Below are 18,955 nucleotides of genomic sequence, written 5' to 3'. Positions count from 1 at the left end.
GGCTGGGCTTCTGCCCCCGGCAACTGTTTTTTGTTGCAAGCACGGTATTCGCGCCGCGCAGGAAGGAAGCCCGGGTTTCTGATTTTGGGGGTTGCATCGGACGTGAGGCGGGTCGTCGCAGAGGAAGCAGCCGGCCGCCTGCTTTCGGGGAGCGCCCCCCCCCCCCCCCGAGCTCACTGCCTGTGCCTCAGAGAAGTAGCTCTTTCTGTGTGGTACGAAAAGAAAAACGAACGGGGGAGGGACGGAGAGCAAGAGCCCCCGCCCTCCCCCTGCCCCGGTGCACCTGCTCCCTCCGCTCCCCGCCGCCGCCATCCGGACTCATCCGGACTCGCTTGAGAGGCCGCGGTTTTCCTGAGCTCGTCCCAGACCTCCCGTCCCCCTCCCTCTCCCGTCCCCCTCCCCCCTCCCCCCTCCCCAACCAGGGTCTGGGCAGCGGGGCTGGGGCCCAAGGGACGTGAGGTTAAACGAGCTCGCCCCGGCGGTAGATTTGGAAATCCCTGGCGGACACAGTTCACATGCGTGACTCCGATTTTAATGGCAAGGGGCTGTAACTGCCAGCCCAGTGTGTCCCCGAAGGAGCGGGGTGTAGGGTGTAGGGTGGGCCCCAAGACTGCCAACCCCACCGGGCACACTCGGGTGACCACCGCCCTCCGTCTGCGGACCACACTCCGTCAAGGGCGCTACAAGTCGTGGCGGGGAATGTACGCATCCGATGGGACATTTGGGGTCTCCTGAGCTGAAATGAGATCTGGAAGGCGCTACCCAACACCTAGCGTGTGACACGGCCCTCAGGGAGCCAAAGGGAGGCACCACAGTGTGAGGGGGTCGTGTCTGCCCTGCCGGACAAGCAGAGATGACTCTTCCAGAATCTCCGTTGATGGACCCAACCCTCGTTTTGAGTGTTCAGACTGACCGGATCCACATTCAGATCTTTCTCTCTGGCTGATAAATTCACCCACAAGGAGTGGCCCCCTCAAGTCCTCCGGTTGGCCGGCTCTGGGTTCTGTCTCCGGCCAGATCAAGGTTCAACTCCTAGAAAGGAGACGGGGCCCAAGGGTCCTGCACTTAACAAGCCCAGAAGGAAACCCAGACGTCTCAGCGCTGGGGTGAGAACTGGGCTGAGGCCGGGGTTGGACACGACTGCTGGTTCCACAAAAACACAGATCAGAGAGAGCATCCTACAGGGATGGACAGACAGACACAGAGGTTCCCAGAACATTCCATTACTGTTGTTCTGAACACGGGCTACCCAGTAGAATCAGCTGGGAAGTTTAGTTCCCAAATGTGAAAGTAAAGAATAAAGCTACCAGAAGTCTATGAGGAGAAGAACCTTAAACCACTTCCAGAGCACAGTCGATAAAGACATAAGACTCTAGCATCTGCTTCCATTACAATGGAGAATGTGTGAAATAAAGGACACGAGAGGAATATAGATAGATAAACGGGATGATGGGTGCGTGTATTTAAGTTGTCCCAAAGGAGCAAGGGCCACAGAGATAGATGGTACCGCAGCGAAAAGCCTCAAACGGCAGCAAGGCCAGAAGGAAGTGGGCAAGTGGGGCGACCGGACGCAGGCTTCCGCCTCCACCCGTGAAGGATGCGTGCCTGTGGGAGCCGCGCTCCGCTCGTGGGCCACAAGGGGGCCCGACAGGAGTTGTGACGTTTGCTGTCAGTGCAGGGCCCCCATCCCTGGCAGCGGGGGACGGAAGAGGCGAGTCTCACAAAGGTTTTAGCTTAGGGCCTAGAGGCAGCTGCTAGCCCCAGCACGGCGGGGGGCGAGGGCCGAGGGTGATTCAGAGCCAGGCGGGGTGCCCGCATTGGGAGCACAAACAGCATTTCAAGGAGGCCAAAGCGGTCAGGATACAGGGGGCACAGGACACCGGAGAGGAGAAAGCCGCGCACGGAGAGGGCTCCCCGGCTGGCTGAGGGGCCCTCCTGTGCCTTCGGGGCGGAATGTTGATTCACGCTCTCGAGGGGAGGTTAAAACTCCAGGAGGCTGGGAAAGGAGCCACTGGAAAAGAGTAAGCTGCTTACAAAGCCCTGAAGATGGTTCCCACCAGCTCTCCTGAGGAGACATCCTAACTTATGGGGCATCAGGTGGGGTCCATAACAAGGCATAACCTTAGGTTTGGATCCCCCCCCCCCCATAAAGTATCCCGGTAAGCCACAGGAGGCACAAATGGATCCTGCGGAAAATGTTACTTGAACCTGGAGGAAAAGGGATTCATCGTGAAGCAGTTGGGGATTTAGAAACGCCAGGGCCTGCAGTGTCATGGAATGGAAACCAGTCCGACGGACCAGTTTAGCTAGAGAGGTTTCCAGGCGGAACTGGGAAGGTGCTGCTCAGGTTTCAGTGAAGGGGAGGACTGTCAGACACAAACTCAGACACAAACTCGGCCACAACTCAGAGGGCTTGAAGGACAAGCTGTTCGTCATGCCCAGCGGCTCCACGATGAAAAGCGATGCCGAAGTTAAGAAAGCAACGACTTTCAGGCAAGAATTAAATCCAGAGCACTGTCAGAAAATGTGGCCTCAAGATGAAGCCACAGGCGTGATTGTAAAATCTTTCGTCGGCACTCCAAAGGGAGTTAAGGCGGTATCTCAGCAGAAAAACCTCTGAGCCTCTTAAGGACTTGCCCCGCCCGTCCCATCCACAGAAGCACAACTCTTGCGGGCGTGATGCCACGGCAGCTCAGTTGGAAGCCAAGGCAAGCAAGGGCTTGTTTGCATGAGGTCTGCGAAGGTGGCTTTTTTTTAATACGGAGGTTGGCCAACTTTTTCTTCAACGGGCCAGTGGACCATACAGTCAGCGTCTGTCGAAGCTACTCAAATCTGCTGTTGTAAGCAGGAAAGTGGCCGCAGATGATGTGAAAAGAATACGTGTGGCCGTGTTCCAATAAAACTTGACAAGAACAGGTAGCTGGCCAGATTTGTCCTATGGGTCACCGTTTGCCAACTCCCACCATACAAGGATAAACTCCAACAACGTTCACGAGATCGCAGGTCTTTAAAGAGCAGGGTGGTTGAACGCAGCTTGAACTAACGGGACAGAGGGCCTGGAAACACGAAAAGAAAAAGAAAATGGACAGAGGGGCCGGAACCTCCCAGACTACAGGCAGGAGGTCGGCTAAGGCGACTCTTCAGCTGCAAGTAGGAGAAACTTCCCGCCAGTGGGATGGCTGATCCCGAGGGCGCAGCCAAGGGCCCGGGAGACCGGTTCCCAGACAGCAGCGCTGAGTCCTAATCAGGAAGCGTCACGTGCCCACCGGAGCCTAGGATCGCCGTGGACCCGTGTGCCTCCTGTTCTGTTCCTTTTGCACGCGAGTGTGCACACAGCGTGCCCCGTGCCTCCTGTGCCCGTCTGCTGGGAGGCAGGGAGCTCCCAAGGTGCATAGGTGTTCGAGTTAAGGACAATCCTACTCGAGGATTCCTCCCCGAGGGAGGAGCTTTCCCTGGTGTCGATGACCCCATCCTGGGCTCCACGTAGATCAAGGTGTGACATTTCATAAAACAATATGCGTCAGGGAGGGATGGGACATCAGGCTCCGTGGCTTAGTTGGTTAAAGCGCCTGTCTAGTAAACAGGAGATCCTGGGTTCGAATCCCAGCGGGGCCTTCCTCTTTGAGGTTTTACAAAGCGAAATTGTCCAAGGCAAATACAGGCAATGGATAAAAAATAAGCAAAACAAATCAGAACTTGGGTTTTATACCTGATGGAAGCCTCAGATGTCGAGTCTACCTGTCTGAGGCGTTTTGTAGAAGACTGAGAGGATCATTCACCATGAATTGGCAAAGCTATGCTGTGAACTAGACGCGAGCCGTTATTTTCTAATTTTAAACCTCTATAGCTACGCTCCACATTTCCCAAAGAAGCTCGCAGCCTCAGCGTTTTGCTTTTAAAGCAATCCACAAAGAAGGCAAGAAAAAGAGACACACCGTGCATGTTGCGCAAACCGAGTGCCGCGATAACCACCCCTCCTTCTCCCGTGATTGTGGATTCTAGGACGCCACAGAATATTTTGAAAAGTCCAGTGACGCGATGGAATCTTGGAAGAGTAAGAAGAATGGTGATGGAACCAACCGAAACACAAAACAAGAAGTCTACCAGGCGACTGGAGGCAGCTGGGACTGGAAGTACTTAGATCAAAATAAAACGCTGGGGAAAAAAAAATCAAATCCTAGAATAGAATTTTAATGTTTTAGGCCATCTTTTCCTTTTGATGTGCGAGGATGCCTCCTGAGGCGGTCCAGTCTGCAAAGGCACCCCCTCCTCCACACAACATTCCTCGTCAAGCAGGGGGTGGCGCTGTTCTCAGCTGCTTGCTCCTCCCCGGAAGGGCCAGAGAGGTGGCAGACCGCTCCTTTTGTGAGCTTTCGGGAGGACGCGTGCCAGGATTTGTGGGCCCAGCGTGAAATGAAAACGCAGGGCTTTCTGTTGAAAAGTTACTGAGAATTTCAGACCAGGAGTGGTAGGACATTAAGTCGGGCGTGTGGTTTGCCAGCCGTGACGCTGGCCCTCTTTGGGAGTCTGGTTTTTTTGCCCAAAGACTGGATTTTAAAGGACTCCTGAAAGTGGAATGCCGTCCAAGGTGACGGTCAATGAGACCCAGTGCTTTTAGAAGCCCCGGGAGCTGGAGGGTACTGACTGGAGAACGTGGCACTCGAGAAACCGTCGCGGTGTAACAACTGTGAAAACAAACTCGGTGAGAGGGCCTTCTCTCCACCTGAAGTATTTTTCTGGCTTGTGTTCTTTTCCCAAACAACTCCTCCTTCCAGGTCCCCGTCTGTCCCCTGGCCCGGTGACCGGGCGCACAAAACAGACACCCTGTCTCGGGGTGTCCCCATGACTCTCTAACTCGGGGGAGGAAGGGACGGAGCTGTGCACAGGAGACCATAGGTAAAGCGAATAGAAGGCTGGGTCAGAAGGGTGACAGGTGTCTATGTGACACACGGCATTGGCTTGTTGGAAGAGAAAAGGGTTTTCTCGGCCGTGCGTGTGTTTCTGCCTGGTTTCGAGCCGGGGACCTTTGGCGTGTGAGGCGAACGTGATAACCGCTACACCACAGAAACCGCTGCACGTGGGCCAGGCTGGTGGCGCTCACCTAGGTTTCCTGCGTTCATCAGCGTTGGTTCCTAAAAGTCCGGGGTCTTCTCTCTACTCACGTTTGCGTAGTCAGTGTCCACAACCGCATTTTAAACTTGATCCAAAACAAGCACCACACTGAGGTTAGGAGGTATCCCATTCCCAGACTTTTTTAAGTGTTTAAGTTCTATGAGCCTTATGCTAAAACCATGACCACGATCAGAATGATCTCGTTCTTCCCCACCCTCCACATGCTCCCGGGCGTGGCTCTCAATCTATTCCCTGCCCAGCCTGAAATTCAAAACTTCACTCCCTTTCACACAATTCCACACACATTAACCATTTTCTTTTCTACTATACGCATTTATTATTTTTCAATAGACTTGTTAAAGAGCAGTTTAGGGTTCACAGCAAAACTGAGTAGAAGGTAGAGACGTTGACCGAGCGTTCCTATCACGAAAGGGAGTTGGATTTTGTCAAAGGCTTTTTCTGCGGCTACCGATCTGATCATGCGCGTTTTCTCTCTTAGCCTGTTGGTGTGATGGATTACAGTAAGTGATTTTGGATCTTGAACCAGCCTTACACACCTGGCATAAATCCCACTGGGTCATGGTGTATAATTCTTTTGATACGTTGTTAGATTCAATTTGCTAGTATTTTGCTGAGGATTCTTGCATCTGTGTTCATAAAGATGACAGTCTGTGGTTTTCCTTTCCGGCCATGTCTTTGATCCTGATGTTAGGATGATGCTCGCCCCACTAAGTTTGGAAGCGTTTCCTCTGCTTCTGTCTTTTGAAAGAGGTTGTAGAGAATTGGTATTATTTCTTCCTTAGATCTTTGGCAGAATTCACTGTGAACTTCCCTGGGCCTGAAATTTCTGTTTTGGAATGGTATTACTTATTGATTCAATTTCTTTAACACGTGGAGGCCTATTGAGGGTCCTTGTTTCTTCTTGTGTGAATTTTGGCAAATTCTGTCTTCACAACTTCAATCGGTCCATTTCGTCTAGGTTATCTGAATTGTGGGTATAAAGCTTGTGCATAACATCCCTTTATTGTCCTTGGGATCTATCGTTTTGCCCTTTCTTTCATTTCTGCTATCACGAATCTGTGTCCCTTCCCTTGTTATCCTTAGTCTAGTGAGAGGCTGATCGATTTTTACTGATTTCATTGATCTTTTCAAAGCACCAGCTTTTAGTTTCATTGATTTCCTGTCTTTAATTTCTGTTTAGGGGCGCCTGGGTGGCGCAGTCAGTTGAGCGTCCGACTTCAGCCAGGTCACGATCTCGCGGTCCGTGAGTTCGAGCCCCACGTCAGGCTCTGGGCTGATGGCTCGGAGCCTGGAGCCTGTTTCCGATTCTGTGTCTCCCTCTCTCTCTGCCCCTCCCCCGTTCATGCTCTGTCTCTCTCTGTCCCAAAAATAAATAAACATTGAAAAAAAATTAAAAAAAAAATAATAATTTCTGTTTAATTTTTATTATTCTTTTCTGCTTGCTTTGGATAATTAGGTCTTCTTTTTCTACTCTCCTAGGAAGGAATCTTAGATGATTTACTTCCGATCTTTTTTTTTTGCAAATAATATGCGTCCGATGCTCTAAATTTCTCTAAGCACTTCTTTTACTGTATGAAACAGTGTGTTTTCGTGTCATTTAGTTCAAGATGTTTTTCACTTTTTCCCGAGACATTTTCTCTGCCCCATGTGTCATTGAGAAGTGTGTTGTTTAGTCTCCGGGTTTTCGGGGGATTTTCTAGCTCTCTTTCTGCTATCGATTGCTAGTTCAATTCTGTTGGCGCCCGAGAGCAGACGTTGTCTGACTTCAATGCTTTCAGATGTGGTAAGGTGTGTTGTATGGCCCAGAATGTGGTCCCGTGTGACCTTGAGAAGAGCGTGTGTTCTGCTGTTGTCGGGTAAGCTGTCTGTAGATGTAGATGATATCCATTTGCTTGATGGCGTTGTTCAGCTCGGCTGTGTCCTCACTGATCTCCTGCCTGCTGGACCATTTCCGACACGAAGTCTCCAAACATGATCATGGATTCACCTGTTCCTCTTTGCAATTCTCTTACATTCTGTCCCAGGTGGTTTGATGATCTGTGAGGCATGTTCACACTAAGCATTGACCCCTTTTGTCGAGGGAGAATCGAACCCCTTGTCATTCTATGAAGCTCCTTTCTATCTCTGGTGGTGGCCTTGCTCTGAAGTCGGCTCCGTCTGACTTTAACACGTTACTCCTGCTCCCTTTGTTCCAACGTTGGCTGGTGTGTCTGTGTCCGTTCACTTACCTTTAGTCGATATGTGTCTTTATGTTGAAAGTGGGTTTCTTGTAGACAACATATAGTTTAGTCTTGTCTCTTGGTCCACTCTGACAATCTCTGTCTTTTAATTGGTGCATTTAGACCATTGATATGTGGGCTGATTCCTGGTATAGTGGGATTAATATTTTGCACAGCTGTTACTACTTTCTGTTTGGTGCCTTTGTTTTTTGTTCCTGTGTTTGTCTTCCACTCTTTTTCTGTCTTTTGTGGCTTTAATTGAGCACTTCACATTATTATATTATATTATTTTATTTTCTCTCCTTTCTTAGCATATCAGTTATACTTCTTTTGTTACTTTTTTTTTACTGGTCACCCTAGAGTTTGCAATATATATTTGCAACTACCCCAAGCCCACTTTCAAATAACACTGTGTCAGGGGCGCCCGGCGGGCTCAGTCGGTTAAGCGTCCGACTTCGGCTCTGGTCGTGATCTCGTGGTTTGTGGGTTCGGGTCCCACGTCGGGCTCTGTGCTGACAGCTCAGAGCCTGGAGCCTGCTTGGGATTCTCTGTCTTCCTCCCTCTCTGCCCCTCCCACGTTCTGTCTCTTTCTCTCAAAACAAAGCAAAACAAAACACTGTGTCACTTTACAGGAAGTGTGAGTACCTTATAACAGCAAAATAATCCTAATTCTTCCCTCCTGTTCCTTGTATCCTTGTTGTCATTTGTTTCACACATACATAAGCAAATATATGTATATACACACATGGATAGACAACATACGTAATGTAGTATGTTGTGGGTATTTTTATGTTGAACACCCTGTTATCAGTCAGGTCAATTTAGAGTAAGAAATATGAAAGTTTTTATTTTACCTTCATGTATTTCTTCTCTGATGGTCTTTCTCACATAGATCCGAGTTTCTGATCTGTATCATTCCTTTCTTCTGAAGAATTTCTCTTAACGTTTCCTGCTAGATGGGTCGCTGCCACGAATGCTCTCAATGTTTTCCCCGGGGAAATCTTTAGATCTTCTCCACTCTTGAGGGATGACTTCCCAGGGTGCAGAATTCTAGATAAATGGGTTCATCTCTCGCACGAACTATTTCACTCTGCTCTTTTTGCTTGCACATTTCCTGAGGGGGAAGCGGCTGTAATCCTTACCTTTGCTCCTCTGTAGGTAATTTCTTCCCCCTGTAGCGGCTCTCGGGATTTTTTTTCTCTATCTCTGTGTTTCTGTAGTTTGAACACGTTGCCTCTGTATGTAGACTTGTTGGCATTTATCCCGGTCGGTGCTCCCCGACTATCGCGGGTGACGCTGCTGTGAACACCGACGCACAGAGAAGGCCTTCCTCTGCCCACCGAGATTTTCGTGAAGCCTGGCAGCACATTTGAAATCAGGACTGGACAACCCGCCGGTTCCTACTTCCCGAGGGCGGCTGCTGGGATTGCGAAGGGGGCCGGCAGACAGCCTCCGGTCAGAAGAGCGGACAGCTTTCCAGAAGGAGCGAACCTAGAAATGGGCAGGTGCCAGGAGGCGACCCCGGTCCTCACACTCCGGGGACTCGAGGGGACCCGCTGGAAGAGCCGTGCCAAAGGAGAGGGAGGAGGTGACGCCAATCTGATGACTATTTCCCCCACTTTAAAGGAAGTATTTTTCCATGTATGACAGTCTCAAGGGATCAAGTCTAAATCGACATCCTTTGTCATCCCCACAACCCCCCTCCGGCCGCCAAAAGTACGTTTCTAAACGTTTGGTGGCATTTCCCCTGAAACCATCTGGGGTGGCTTTTCTTTGTTGTGATCGTTTGGATTCCTGCTTCAGTATCTCAGCAGTTACGGGTCTGTTCACATGTTTGTTGCTTCATGTTTTCTATTTGGCCGATTGGATGTTTCTAGACATCCGTCCACTTAATCTAGCTTTACCCAGTATGCTTTTTCGGAGTACTTTTTCGGAGTACTCTCTTACAATTGCTTTTATTTCTATAAAATCTGTAATAACGTCCCCACTTTCACTTCTCATTTTCATCGTTTGCGTCTCCTCTCTTTGTTCTTCTTAGTCACTGTAGCTAAACACTGGTCCGTTTTGTTGAAACTTTCAAAGAACCGACTTTCTGTTTCATCTATACTTTTAATTCTGTTGCCAGCCTCTCCTCCTGCTGGCCCGCCTTATCTGAGTGCCTGCCGTCCGGATTTACAAATTGCTTAGCCAGTCCCCGTAATTGGCATAAGCCAAGTCCTTCCATAAACCTTCGCCCCCGCCCTGCCACCCCCCCCCCAAAACGAATCCTCTTTTCTGTCTTTTCTGTCTCTTTTCTTTTGGTCAACGGGGTCTGTGAAGTTCATTCATGGAAGTTGTAGACTATTCATTCTACGTTCTGCGTTATGTATTTTTTCATGTGAACATGTCCACGTGACTGCAGATGGGCACCTGGGAAGTTTCCAGTCTTGACTACCATGAACAGATGATTCTACCGGCTGGATTTACATCCCAGCATCCGCTAGGCAAGTATCGACCGTCAGGACATGGTATCGTTGATTACAAGGAATGAAAAGTCTGAGATCTAGGACAGGACACAATCAACGAAAGACCTCTTGAATTGAAAACGTTTCCAGGCCTGGATACCTTCTGCTAGTCTGACCACTTCACACACGTGGTGTTCTGGAATGTGGTGGTGAGCACCTTCCCTCGACACTTGAAAGGTTCCCTGGCTTGGAAAATAAGGTCTTCGTTCCTAATCCTAAATTTTGCTTCCTAGCATCTCCATTTGGCCAGATAGAATCACTGTTTATCTTCAAACAGAGGAAGCTTCTTGCTCCTCGCGGACTCCCTAAGCCACGTTGCTGGCACCCCGCGCCCCCATCCCAGCCACCTGCCCCAGTGGCTCTGAGTCTCCGGGTTGTTAGGGGGCCCCTGCGGTGCCAGCTCCCGGAAGCAGCCTCAGCAAAGGATGCCGCCTGCGACACCCTGATGAGGTGCTGGCCGGGACAGTCGTGTTCATCCTTTAACAGGTCTCCTTATTGGAAACAGTCTGAGCCCAACGAAAAGCGTCCACGTTTGGCTCTGACCACGGGTCTTACTCAGATGCTGAGTCCCCAGGGGCTGTCGCAGAGCCTCACAATGGGGCGGGGGGGGGGGCGCACCCAGTGAGCCTTCCGACTTCGGTCACTCAGGAGGCCATCCCCCTTCAGGGACAGCTCGTCCCCTCCTGCCGATCTGATGGTCTTAGCCTCACCTGAGCTGGGCGCTCCTTTGGAACAGGTGCCCCGTTCGTTTCCCTTAAGGGCCCCGGGGGGGACACCGCGTGTGACTGACGCACTCCCTTCCGGAGTTCCCTGTGTCTCAGCGGAATGGCGTGCTGCCTCTGCGGGATCGGAGCCGGGAGCAGCCAGGGGTGCAGAGAGCTGGGGCCGGGAGCCCAAGGCGCGCAGACCTGAGGGCTCAGTCGGGTGCCGGCTCCCCGCAGGGCTCCCGGCTTCCCACGAAGGCGAGGATGCGCGTTGGCCGTGTGGAAACATCTCGAGTGGAGGAGACGCAGGTACCCGGGGGTCTTCCTGGGGTTCCCGCCAGGACGCGGCTGAGGGACGGAGAGCCTCAGGGGCCGGGTCGGAGGCCTCTGCTGGACAAACCCTGCTGAGAACCGGAGCCTTCTTCCCCCCTTCCCCTCAACACGCCTGTGAAGGTTAATTGTTTGTGTCGGCGTGACTGGGCTCAGGGCTGCAGACAGGCCGCGAAACCATGATGGCCGGGTGTCCGGACTCCTCGGGAAGCCCCGTCACCCCAGACGGGCCCAAGGGGGTGGCGCCATGACAGGAGCCCCGGAGCAAACGAGGAAGGGAAGGCGCCAAACCTCCCGCCCCAGGTCACGAATACCCCGTCCTCTAGTGAACAGCTGCTCCCAAGACAGAAACCTGAGCGCCTGGGAGGAAGAGCTGGCCACACTCTGGCTCGCTCGGTGGGTGGGTGCGTGCGGCCTACGCCCTCTCTCTCCCTCCCCTGCGTCACCACCCGCCGTGCTGTGTGTGAATTGTGTGTCTGACCTTGAGTCCTTTCTCGTGATGAGGCCAAGAGCGTTCAGTGACACCTTTGGGACGGAAGGGGTCAGGGCCCCGGGCCCCGGGTCTCCCCAGTTCACCCGGCACCAAATGCACAAGGAGGGTCAGAACTGGATTGACCCTCGGGACACGTAGCGGGTTGGTGTCCGGAGAGCTGGGGAACCGGCGGGTGGTGGGGGGGGAGGTGCAGCACATTTGTTGTCAGAAGTAGACCACAATCGCGGGGAGAAACCACTCCGAGCTGCTGCGGAGCCCAGGGCCCAGCACCGGGAGAGGCCTGGCCGCGATGGGGGAGCCTTCATGTCCACAGTAGACAGCGTTTGCTGGGAGGTACGGAGCGGGGCTTCTCTAGCCGCTCGGGAGTAGGGACTTATTCAAGTCTCCACATTCCGAAAAGAGCCACCAAAAATGAGGCCATTGCCTCCCTCACTGGAGCAGGATGTTCCCGCAGAGAGTAGAGTCGTGACAGTGAGGCTTTTTTTTTTTTTTTTTTTTTTTTTTTCCCAGGAAGCAACTTAATTCCTTCTGACACCGCTCAGTTGGGTTCGCACTCGAGGAACTGTCCTGTAGGGGGAGGCCTTTACTCAATTAGTAAAAGTATCAATCCGCACCCACAGGCGTTGGAATTCCTTTGACCTTGGCAGATGAGGGAAACCTAATGGTTAGTCTTTCCTGGATAGTCTCTGGTTCCTTGATGGTCTGGGGGAGCAAGTCCGTGGAAGGATGGCTTCTAAGACACTTTACAGGCTGTTACTACTCGCAGAACTGTCCTTGACGCCTTTTTTTTTTAGTAAACATCCTTTGGGCCGTTTGATAAGTTTTGTCCCTCCCTAAATGAAAAGCTTGATGCTGTGTTTTAATGATCTTTTAGCTCTGTGAGCCCGGTAATAGTAAATGCCCTGCTCTGTTTGCAACCATTCCAAGGGCTGGAGTCAGACCCCAGTTTATTTTTTCGGGGTGGGGGGGAGAGTAGGTGGGATTGAGTCTCATTTAATCATTGATATAGCAGGCAAACTATTTTCCCGAACCCTGGTATCTACAGCCTACATTATCCAGTAATTTCCAAACGCGCACACAATTGTTCATTTGTTCTGGAGTCAGTAGTGTGTAGTCTCTAATTCAGTTACAATGTGCCTTCCTAGCAAGGGAGGAAGGCCGTCTGGTTTTACCAAGAAAGAAGGAGCAGAAATTAGTTTTCCCCATAGGTATCCCAGGGGCTGAGAGAAAACCTCAGGTGTAAGCTTTCCGGAGACGCCTCTAGCTGTTCTCCTGCGTGTGGACGGTTGGCCTGGAGCAGAAAGGAGGACGGAGAAGGTAGCTCCGGCGTCAAGAAGGACATCAACCAGTTTTCCTTCTGCGTTGAGAGTCACTCGAGGCTCTGGGTTTCTGATGGACAGTTGGTTTAGGGGAGCCACCGTGAAGAGCCCCAGGCCCCGGTCAGTCCCTCCCAGGGACACTGGTTTTCTGAGCCCTCATAGAGAGAGGCCCCGAGGGCCTTCAGACCTCCAGCGGCTGTCTCCGCGCAAAGGGCCTGGCTTATGGGGTTTTCGTTTTGGTTGTCCCCTCTGAGGACAGTCTCACTTCAGTGCTCTGAACGGCCGTATAAATGGCACTTGGTGCCAGGACCTCGGGAAGTCCGGTCTGACCTAGTACGTAAGGCCACCACTAAGGCCTCGGATTCTTTTTTTTTTTTCTTTAAGCCTCCTTTTCTGTTTTTTTTTTAAATTTATTTTTATTTTTTTATTCTTCTCTTGATCTTGGTTATAATATACCCAGTTGGCAGCTCATAAGAGTTTCTCCAGGCTCCCTTCCAGACCAACAGTCAGGTTTTACAGTTTTCTCTGAATATCTGGGGCCGATCGAGTGACAAATTTGTCTTTTAGGATTGTCTCAGCCTCAGGTGTCAGGGGAGATAGGTCAGTGCCATCAGCCTCACAGACCATAGATTTGGGGCGAGTGGTGGCTCAGAGGTGCACCTGCACGGAAGTTGTGCAAGCCAGTCCTTGTGAGCCCGAGAAGCAGCACCCACAACAGGCAGAGGCCTTGGGCAGCGGCCAGTCATGTGAGGAGACAAAGGTCTCTTTCCCTCCTTCGCTCCCCAGTCAATGGATGAGCCAGGCCTGGCAGTGGAGAGGGGACGTCTGACCCTGCGTCTGACCCTGCACCCTCCTGCGTCCTCGGAAGACAGAGCACCTGCCCCCTCTGTCTATCCGCCATCTTCCTTACTTCCCTTTCCTCTCCGCCCCCAGCCCTACAGGGGGGACATTGAAATAAATGTGTCCTCAAACTTATGGAATTGGCCCACAGGATGGAAAGAGAGGTTTAACAAGACCAGTCTGGAGGCAGCGGTTGGAGGAAAATTAAGTCGTCTCATGTTGCAATGTCATGGGGTTGAGACTCCTCGTGGCTTTGTGGGCCATCACCCTGCCGAGGACATGACCCCTGGGCACGGTCTGACTGAGACGCACGCCGTCTTCACGAGGAGAGGGACCTGGGCGTGGGGGACGCAGAGTTGGAACCCGCGTCCCCCCCTGGCTGCACCTGACCGTGGTCCTGGCCGTGCAGCGGGAGTAAAGTCCATGCCGTCTCTGGTCCTGCCCTGAAGAGGCGCTTCCTTCAGATCCTGATCACTGGGAAGAGTTTTCGAAGGAGGACAGAGCTTATTAACACAGCAGCGCACCCTCCTCCAAGCAAGGCATGAAAACAAGACCCGAGGCCCAGGAAGCGAAAAGCACAGGCAACTACAGTCATTTCTCAGGACCCGGTGTGGGCGCCTCGCCCCTGAGGACGCTACCCCTGATCGGTCCAGCCGGCAGAGGCCCGTGGCGCTGTGTCTGCCCTGCGGCTCAAGCTGTTGCTGGTGTTTGTGTCTCTCGCAGGGGTGGAGGCTCCTTGAGGACAGACCCGTGCTTCCTGCCACCCCGCTGCTTATGGAGGGCCAGCATATTGTGGGGCCCGCAAAGAATTAGGGATTGCAGGGGAGAGGCAACCTCTTACCCCCAGTGAAAGGACTGAGGGTCCCTGAATCCTCAGGTTCCACGGTGGTTCACACCCTCCCTGGAACTTAGCATAAGGCCTATCAGCAGTCAAGGACTCTCTCGGCTGGTCCTGTGGGGCCCCTCTGGGTCCTGGGGCCCACATCAGTTTCAGGAGGCCCAACGTCCACTTCCGGTGAAGGGGTCTTACACTGGGCTGCTCTCGTAGGCCTGGCCCATTTCCTTGACCAGTCTTGACCATCAACACCCTCCCTCCGTGCCCTTTGCCCTGGGAACCTACTGAATTCAGATGGAAATCATAAATTAAGTTATTCCTAAACAATGTAGATGGGCAGACACGTACTGCTCAGAAACCACTCAGGGCCTCATGACGATTCATTCACTGGGTTCATTAATTCCGTAGTGTTGCCAAAGGTCACTACCGTGGAGGCAGAAATGGCTGACGACCACCCATGCCAGGCACGTATCTGATCAAACAGAAGCATTTCAAAGCCAATTGGAGGACCTCCTGTTTCCCATCCAGCATATGAGGAATTTACAAGTTGCCAGTCTTATCCTCATAGCGAGAAAAACACGAAACAGACTGAAAATTTGCAAATCTTTTTCCAGCCTTCACAGAACCGAGCTCAGCAGGGCAAACCACCGCCTCCCAAACTGGAGCGACAGGCGGGCCGGAGGCTCGGAGCTCACGGTACCGGAGGCCGGGAGGAGAAACCGAGGCTGGAGCGCCACACAGGGGGAAGCTCGGCCGAGGAATGGAGCCTCCTGCAGACAAGCGTGAAGTTACAAACTCGAGGGGGTCCAGTCTCCGGGAAGGCCCCGCACTTTCGCGGAGTTCACCTCTGGGAGCCCTACCAGGTTCTGGAGGAAAATCCCCCCACGCCTCCTCAAGGGGAGGAGAACCGTAGCCATTCAAAAATACCCGCATTCTCTTGTCCCCAACAAGGACCGAGCACAGGGGACCGAGCCAGACAGACCTGGGGGGTGAGCGACACCCAGCTCCCAGCCCCCTCCGGCCTCTTCTGCTCACCTAAGGGGGGGAGGGGCTAACACGGAGGAAGGTCACAGCCCAAGGCCCAGGTTCACCGACAGACAGACGGGCCTAGGCACAGAATGCTTCCGCCCCCTCACACGGTGAATTACCAGGGAAAGAGCTGCACATCTCAGACCTTATGTAAGAAGTCTCTGAGGGAAGCCACGACGCGTCTGATTTTCTCCTTCTCATTCCCCCCTCTTGATTCTCAAGCTGCCCTTAGTGGACTTAGAGAACATCAAAGTTTTATATTAGCAGTGAAGGGAGTCCTGGCATTGTAACAGGAAGGCGGCGACCCCTCTGGTACTTCTGCTGAGTGGGGGCGCAGAGGTTGTGCAGTCAGGGGTTCCCTCCCCCCCCCCCCCCCCCCCCCCCCGTCGTCCGTCGTCCAAGGGGCTGTAATCGTAGTTAGGGCTTCTGGTTCCCATCACCGTCTGAAGCCTTACTGTCTCTACCCAAGAGGAAACAAAGTGGGTTATCACATTGAGAACACAGGGGCCAAACAGGAAGGCTATCAAAAGCGTTAGGAGGGGATCAACTAAGGGCAGAATCCAAGGGCCCCGTTTCCGTATGTCATTCCAGAACCCCCAGGATTCTGACAGCTCTCGCCTTCTGTCCGAGACCCCTTCCTTCAGCTGTTGGACCGTATTTCTGACTATTCCTCCTTGGTTTGCATAGAAGCAACCCTCCTCGTTTAGGAAGAGGTGTATTTCCCCCCTTCTCAGCCCTGGACAGGTCGAACCCTCTTCTATTTTGTCATACCCCTGCTGCTAAGGAGTCCACCAGGGACTTTGCAACCTGTTCTACGTCATCTGTCGGATCTTGGGATAGGTTTTGGTGAAAGGAAATCGATGAGGCTACTCCCCAACTCCAGTACTTACTCCGGCAGGGAGTCCCAACCCGATTAGTAGAGGCGTAGCTTGGATAGCTCGGTTGGACCGGGTATGTGCAGCCCAGGGAACGGTACGAGATTGGTTGTCGGGGAGAATACTCGCTTGGGGGGTTAGGGGTGCAAAGGCGCAAATTCCCATCCGGCCAGCAGGCAGGCACAAATCAGCATTAGTTCCGCAAACAAAGAATATTCCTGCGGGGGGAAGGCACCAAGGTGACTCTTGGTTTTTACCTGTTTGATTGTATATCTCAGTTTGGATGCATTGGTTGTTAGTGAAGTTACCTACGGGGGTTGTTCCCCGTGGGTCCTTAAGACATAAGGAGGTCTGCCCTATTAGTTTTATACCAGTAACCACGGGCCCTCTTGTGACGGTTATGTTATCTGTTGACATGTTGTGAGGGACAGCATATTGGCTACATCACCCGGGACTGGGGTGGCCTCATAACGTAAGGGGGTTAGAGAGAGGCAAAGCCAATGGTCCTTGGCTAACTTAGGGTTAGAGGAGTTGAGAAGGCGATGGGTTCAATTTAGAATCTGGGTGTAAGAGTTAGAGTCACAAGGCCCATTGCGTCTGATTTCTGGAAGTTTGGGTCTTCCTGGGTAGACTTCCAGAAATCTGCTTCATGAAATTTTGTACCGCCTGTCGGGTTGCCTTCGTAAGGGCCTGGTCTTAGACGCCCCCTCCGTCAGACAACCCAAAGTGGATTTGTTGTGTCCGGCGGACATATTCGTCTGGGAGTCCATGACATGATGCTCCCTGCCAAAGCCATCTTGCTTAGTTTTTCTTTCTCCTGGCCAGTAAGTTTTTCCCTGTTCGTGGGAACAGGGTGAGGCCGAGTGATAACTCTCCATGTTGATGTGTGTGCGTGATGAACGCCCTGTGTGTAGATCCCCGTCCCGTGACTTGTTTTAAAGGATTCAGGGCAGTGGACGTGGAGGGGGAGTTCCTGTAATGGGTCTTGAAACAGTCATCATTACGCTGCGGAGGGCCGTCGCTTCTGACGAGAGAACTCAGCATTAACGGTGGGAGAAATTTCCTTTTGGTAGGGCAGGTTCCTGACAGTTCCTTATTCCAGGTGGGGGACGGCGATAGGCGAGGAGTATAAGGAGGCAAGTGGCTAACAGGAGGGGAGGGTGTAAGGAGGCAAAGTTCGGTGCCAGGATTCCGTCTAACTGCTCACAGACCAAAGAGCTTCTGGCGTGACTGGAGCCGGGCGGTGCTGTCCTCCTAAGGGTGAGCCGCGAAGACTGTTCTGGTTGAGGGCTACCTTCCGGTGTGTCCGGTCCTCTCCTGGCAGGTGGACCAGCTTCACCCGGGAGGGGTGGATCCAGGTGGTTTGACCCGCTACCTCAAGTGCTGTGGGGGCGGTTAGCATGACTGAGTAGGGCCCTTTCCAGGTAGGCCTGAGGGGTTCCCTTTTCTGGTCCCTACTTGGTCCCCTGGTTTGTAAGGGTGAACAGTTATTCCCAGGGAAATGGGTATCCTATCCGTGACCCATCCGTGCATCCCAAGAACCATTTGTCCTAGCCCTTGCAATTGTTTGTGGACCTCTGAGTTTCCCCATTCCTTGATGTCCCCTTGGAGTTGAATCAAGGGGGGTGGTCTCCCGTACAGTATCCCGAAGGGGGAGAATCCTACTTTTGCTGAGGGGTGCAGCGTACTTGCGGCAGGCCCAGGGGCGGTATTTCAGCCCCGGGCAGACTAGTTTCTTGACCGAGTTCTGCCGGAGCTCATTGGAGGGCCCGGTTCACACGTTCCACTTTCCCTGAACTCTGGGGCCGGTAGGCCGCGTGCAAGTCCCACTGGATACCCGGCTCCTGGTTACTTGTTGCACTGCCTCGGCCAAGAAAGCCGGACGTCGTCTGAGCCTATGGTTAGGGGCGTTCCGTGTCTGGGAATGATATCCCTTACAGGGCCTTGGTTACCCCTCTTGCGTGTTCGGAGCGTGTGGGGGAGGCCTCCGCCCGGCCCGGGAACGTGGAGATGAATACGAGGAGGTATTTGTATCCTCCCCTGGGTCTACCTCCAAATCCTCGAAGGGTGCCTGACCACAGCGTTGGGTTCCCTTGGGCCCGGTGGGGCTTTGTTTGGCGCTATTTTGAGCACCGAGGAGGCAGTGTTGAGAGGCCGAGGCACGGGGGGACGGGAGCCGAGCGATTACATAGTGACGGCTCCGTAAGGCCTCAGGGGCAGGTTTTCCCAGGTGGGTGAGCTCAGGCTGTCGGAGAACCACCAGGCCGGCTAGCGGCTCCGGTACGGAGACTCTTCGGTCTGGAAGCACCCACCATCCTTCTGTCTGGCCTCCTGTTCCCTGCTGTGCCCGTTTTGTCTCTTGGACCGTGTACCTCGGGGCGGTGGGCAGTTCCAGGGCCAGCGTGACCTTTGGGGGCGTTGTTCGTTCTCCCGCTGCTTGTTGAGCTGCGGCGTGTGCCCGGCGGCTACCTTCTGACACTGAGTCAGTCCTTTCCTCTTTGGTGTCCCTTGCAGCGGGTGACTGCTGCCTCCCTGGGTTCTCAGACTGCCCTTAATAGTTGTGGGATTTCTTCCCGGGTTTTGATTTCGCTTCCTCCTGCCGCCGCAAGTCCTCTCTCCTCGTATAGGGCCCCGCGTGAGTGTGGAGTGGCGAAGGCGTGGCGCGAGTCAATGT

General features: G+C 53.0%; 1 non-coding gene across 1 annotated transcript; it reads left to right on the top strand.

Annotated features, from left to right (window-relative positions):
* The first annotated feature begins 3,541 nt into the window (after positions 1–3,541).
* Positions 3,542–3,615, top strand: TRNAT-AGU. The gene has a single exon. It is a non-coding gene; the product is annotated as a tRNA-Thr (tRNA).
* Positions 3,616–18,955: the final 15,340 nt, after the last annotated feature.

The sequence above is a fragment of the Prionailurus bengalensis genome, chromosome B2 (assembly GCF_016509475.1).
Source record: "Prionailurus bengalensis isolate Pbe53 chromosome B2, Fcat_Pben_1.1_paternal_pri, whole genome shotgun sequence".
Classification (NCBI taxonomy): domain Eukaryota; kingdom Metazoa; phylum Chordata; class Mammalia; order Carnivora; family Felidae; genus Prionailurus; species Prionailurus bengalensis.
This window is presented reverse-complemented; position numbering and strand designations above follow the sequence as displayed.